Below are 5,613 nucleotides of genomic sequence, written 5' to 3' on the forward strand. Positions count from 1 at the left end.
TTAGACCATATTCCCCATACATCTTAGACAACACAACCTTTGGCTCCAGATTAGAGAATGATTGTTGTATAAGGAACGCCCATGAGAAACAAGAAAGGGCTAATGAGGGCAAAGGAGTGAGCCTTGGAAGTTCTTATCAGTTGTTACAAGTAAAGCTGTTGATAAGGGGCTCCTGAGGCATAGATGGGCTGGTTTCACCCAAGGTGTGAGGCTAACAGGTGATCAGCTTGTTTGTGGCACATTGTTTAATGCATATGCACATAATGGTTAATTCAGTAAACCATTGTTGGTTACCCATGGAATAGCATATTGTATAAACCCAACCGTACCATTTAGTACAGTAGACGACCTGTTGTTTATTGGTCACACATGGCCCATAGGTGGAAAAAGGGAAATTTGAAGAGGACCTGATGACTTTTCCTGGGGGCTAGCTGATCAACTGGCCAGTAGGGTACAGATTGTACAGATTAATAGTTTCCTTTATATACATACATACATATATATAATTTTGATTAAGATTTTTGATTATAATAGTAAAATCTAATACAAACTAAACTTAAGAGAATAGGAAGAAGAAAAAAGAAAAGTAAGAATATAATAAAGAGAAAAGAAATACATAAAGAAATAATTTCCAACCTTCATAACAAGTATAAACAAATTTAGTGACTCTTTATCCCCTCTAAGGTTACAAACATTTATCTCTTCATCCCATATCCCATCTCTTATCTCTAAAAAAATGCATAAAACATCATCTTTTCAGTTCTGGTATCAGCAGAAAGTGCATAAAGAGTTGCCAGATGTAACAACATATCTTGATCAAATAAATCAATTTATATTCCTTTTACCTCTAACAGACTTAATCTTTAGTTTGTTCAAATATTGTCATAGGACTTGATTTCTCTTCATTTCTTCTTTGTCCCATTGCACAGAGTTCTTCAAGGCCTTAACAAGCCTCTTTTGTAAATTCAATACGAAAAAATTATCCAGGTCACTCTTGGTTTGTCATTTGTATTTCCTTTTTAAATTTTAAAACCTCAGCCAGTTTCTTTTGTAGATCCAGTGAAGTGTCCTTTTCTAAGTCATTATCTTTGCCTGTCAGTTTTAAATACACTTTTGCTACCATCTCTATCTTGTCAGATAGAATTTATTCTACATCTGACATTTCTTCAATATTATCTTTTGGACAGAATCTATCCATAGAAGCAGACACCATTACTGACACTGTTGATATTGTGGCTGCTATTTTCTGATTCCATTCTTCAAAAGTCTCCTTCAATATTTTCATTGTTATGGTTTGCAACGTTTTACAGGCTTGTAAATCTTTCCTGTATCTAAAAACTTTAGTCCCCTCTAGTGTCCAGTTTTTGAAATCATGAAATTGCTTATCTTTGTTGTATCTTATAAAAACCAAAACAGAATCTATTTCCCACAAGAAGCTGTTTGTTCTTTAAAATTAATTCCAAAATATTATTGTAAAAGTTTTAATATTCCAATTTTATCTGGACCCTTAGCCCATTTATAACTTTCTAAGATCAACATCTTACTTTTTGCTATTTATTTCAGACTCTTTAAATTCTTAAGCTTATGATTAAAATATTATTTTGTTCAGGATTGAAGGCAGACTCACCCTGCATTTTCAAACTTGTTCTGAAGGTCTCTAATAGCTTAGAAGTAGTTAATGAGCAATTTCCGAAGGTGATTAGAAAGTGAGGTTTGAGAACTTAGTGTCCTTTAAAAGTCTCCACCATGGTTGCAAGCAAGATGACTTATCCCATCGTCTCCCAGCACTCAAACCCATGGAAAACCACTTTCTGGTCTCTTTACGAGGAGCAGCCATCCAGAGCGCATATGGGCAATCTCCCGTCCAATCCTTATCTGGAGAGGTTCCAAGGAACCAATCTACTCACTGGTTCCTTGGTCTTTGCCTCGATCATTGGCTCCACTTTCCCAGATCCATCTTCAATTCGCTATACCTTCCCTGGAAGTCCAGATTAATAGTTTCCAAGTGCCATTGACATTAGCAAATAAGACTGCTAACCCTAACCCTTTCCCTTCCTAATAACCCTGTTTGGAAGATTAGCTGAACCCACTTATCTTCCAGGGAATGTCCCATTTGACATCCAGAGAAAAAGGAAAATTCTTAAAATTGTTCTGTAACCCTCCTGCTAGATCAGAAGGTGGTCAATTGCTATGGTCAAAAGCTCCCAACTCAGTATCTTACAGGGCACAAGCGGGGGGGGGGGGGGGGGGAGGGGAAAAATGATTTAAGGATGCTAACAATAAAATAATTGGATGCAATCTAAAATATAATTCCTAATCTAGTACAGAGAAATAAGACTTTCTTTACTTTACTACAGCATAGTAAAACAAAGATTAAACAATACAACATTCCTAGATAAATGTTTTTACCAGTCTTTTTAGTGGTACCTGTTTCCTGAAAAAGATATTTCCTTTGTCTGAATTATTCCTGGAGTTCCTGAGATTTCAGTAAGTTAATTATAAAACTGATGAGAAGATAGACAGAATCCAGTTCTCTTCCAAGCCTTGGCCTACAGCTTATTCATTCATAATCTCCTACTCAAAATCATAAATGCAAGTAGAGGTGCTGAAAGAAGCAGAAAACCTTCTTACATCATTTTTCTTACATGAATCTCACTTGGTGACTAATGCGGCTCTCAAAGCCAAAAAGATTTTTTGGGTAATTCCTGTAGGAACTTTGAAGGATACTGCATGGTGGTACAATTCTGCAATTTTGAAATTTGGATACTATCCTAAGATAATTCTTCAATTCCTTTCCACCACAAGGAAGAAATTAATGTTCTTTTCCCCATAAATTATGAGTGTCAGAAACCTTTAAGAATCATCTCTCCTCATACAGATAAGGGTTTTCCAGAAAGCTTTAAATAGAAAAATGTTCTGGAAAATTTCCCTATGTAGGTAAGTATGATTTCATTTAGAATATTCATTTCAATATCTAGAGCTTATGCAAGAATTTGAGGTACATTATTTGATGTTGAAAAAAAAATCTAATCTATTTTATGAGGTTCCCATTATATATTCAGAGAAACTAAAAGCTTTAATGCATGGAGAAAAATAATCTTTATTGGAATGCTAGAAACAGCATTGGGCAATAAACAATAACATATTGTACAAATCTGAAACTGCCAAATTTGCCAGAAATTGAACATTTTCTGCAGAAAATGTTCAATTTCTGGCAGATTTGGCAACTGACCCTGGAACATTTACAGCGCACACTTTTGTTCTCCCCATTTCATTTTCATCTAATCTTGACTATTTCATTCCCTTTCTACACCCCAATTCCCCGCTGGATGCCTGTAAACATACTGAAGCTAGATGTCTAAAACATTGTAGCAAGCCCTAATTTTGTCATGAAAGGCAGGAATGATCTTGGGGACATGGACACTTGTTGTCTTTTAATATGAAGAAAAAAATACTCTGGAGCACAGAAAATCCATTTATGAATATTATGAATTGTTAGGTTAAACAGCAGCAAATTACATCTGAACGTCCCATTCATTTTGTAGATGTTGAATATCTTGCTACTACCTGTAGTTCCACATCTGCTTGTGCTACATGTATATACCTGCTATTGCTTCTGTGTCATGCAGCATTCTACCAATACGCAGATCAGCAGCACTGGCTGTAGGTCTCAGCTCTAATCAGCAGTAATGTTTAGATAACATCTCTTGTAGTTTTCAGCTTTTCTGCACAAACTAGAATGCAAGGTAGGATGGTTATTTCAAGGGCTGTAATTTTAAAAAAGAGATACTTGTATTATACTTATTCCTATGGTCCTGCCTTCCTTCCTTCCTTCCTGCCTGCCTGCCTGCCTGCCTTTCTTCCTGCCTTCCTTCTTATCACAATGGAGAAGAAAACTATGATTTGCAGGTAGAATAATTTAGAATTCTGATTTGTTAGGAAGAGAATCTGCTCAGTAGACATCATTTGAGTTGTTACGGTTTTCTCTACAAACATTTTCTAAGCCACATTAGTTTAGTTGTATTACACTATAGTTCCACCAGGTTCAGGACAGGGGAGACTTCATGATATTAAAAAGGATTGAGGAAGGGTATAAAAGCTTAAGGGACTGCACTGAAATAAACATTTTAAGTACTAAAGCAATCGCCATCCGTGTCTTACAGAAAAGTATCATTGCTCAAATTATTAAACACACGGCTGTATGCATAAAGTCCAGGAATATTAGATTCCAGCCTTAGCTTTTGGGCAAAAGTATTAGATTTTTTTTGTTAGATAGCATTAGGAGCCAAGAATGGAGCAGGTGTCTGCTCTAACTCAGTATAAGGCACCTGTATATGTTAATACAGAGTCGACTCTTAGCAACCATACAGATAGATTTTCTCCATGATGATCTATCCCTAACCTGATCTTTCAGGTCTTCTAGTGGTGCACTCATCACCACTGTAACTGAGTCTGTCCATCTTGCTGGTGGTCATCTTCTCTTTCCTTCCACTATTCCCAGCATTAAAGCCTTCTCCAGAGAGATAGGTCTTCACATAATATGGCTGAAATAGGATAATTTGAGCCTGGTCATTTGTGCCTCAATTGAGTACTCATGGTTTTGTTTGATGATCCATTTGTTTGTTTTCTTGGCTGGTATTCTCAGGAGTGTTCTACAACACCAAAGTTCAAAGCCATCGATACTCTTCCTATCCTGCTTCTTCAAGGTCCAACTTTCACTTCCATACAGTGTCACAGGGAATACCATGGCTTGCACAATTCTGATCTTTGTAGGTATAAACACATCACGGCATTTGAATATTTTGTCCAAGGCCTTCATGGCTGCTCTACCAAGTACTAGTCTGCAGCATATTTCTTGACTGTTGCTTCCTTTACTCTTGATGGTTGATCCTAAAAGGCAGAAGCTATTCACCACTTTGATACCTTCATTGTCAATGTTAAATAGTTGACTAAAGTAAAGGCATATTTTACAGAAGGGACTAGGAACATATGTCTCAAAAACGCATGTTAGCTTTGCTTTTCTCAATAGAAGGCTCCTGTCTCCCTGGGAAAGAGTTCCAGACGTCTCTTTATAAAGCAGAGACAAGCTATGTGCAGAGAAGCCCCAAATAATCTTTTGTGATTCATGCAAACTGAATTAAGTTGATAGCAAAGTAGATTTTGTTGTCTGTTCTTTCTGCAATTCTTATCGGTTTGTTATAAGAACATAAGAACATAAGCAGTACCCTTCTGGATTAGAGCCCTGTGTCATGTAGTCAATCATTGTCTGTTCTCAAAATGGCCAACCAACTGCACAAGAAAGCCTACTAGCCATATTTCCTAAAGAAAGGTACCACATCATCCCATTGGATCAAACCATGGCACTTAAAACAAAGACTATGGCTAAATTATGTTAGGAAATTCATTCATGCGTATCACTCACTCCCCCAGCACCTGGTTTTAAGGAATAGTGCTTCCAAATAAACAATACTCATTCAGCTATTATGTTTGACAACTGTTGAGATATCCTACCCTCCAAATTTCTTCACAGGTACATATAAACTGTGTAGATATTAGCAACATGTACCCAGGAGTTCTTTCCAGTTATGGTTGTACTTGGTCTATTTTTCTATC

The sequence above is a fragment of the Python bivittatus genome, unplaced genomic scaffold, assembly GCF_059951505.1.
Source record: "Python bivittatus isolate LINGU-HERP-01145 unplaced genomic scaffold, Pbiv_v1 ctg000980_np1212, whole genome shotgun sequence".
NCBI classification, from domain to species: Eukaryota; Metazoa; Chordata; class Lepidosauria; order Squamata; family Pythonidae; genus Python; species Python bivittatus.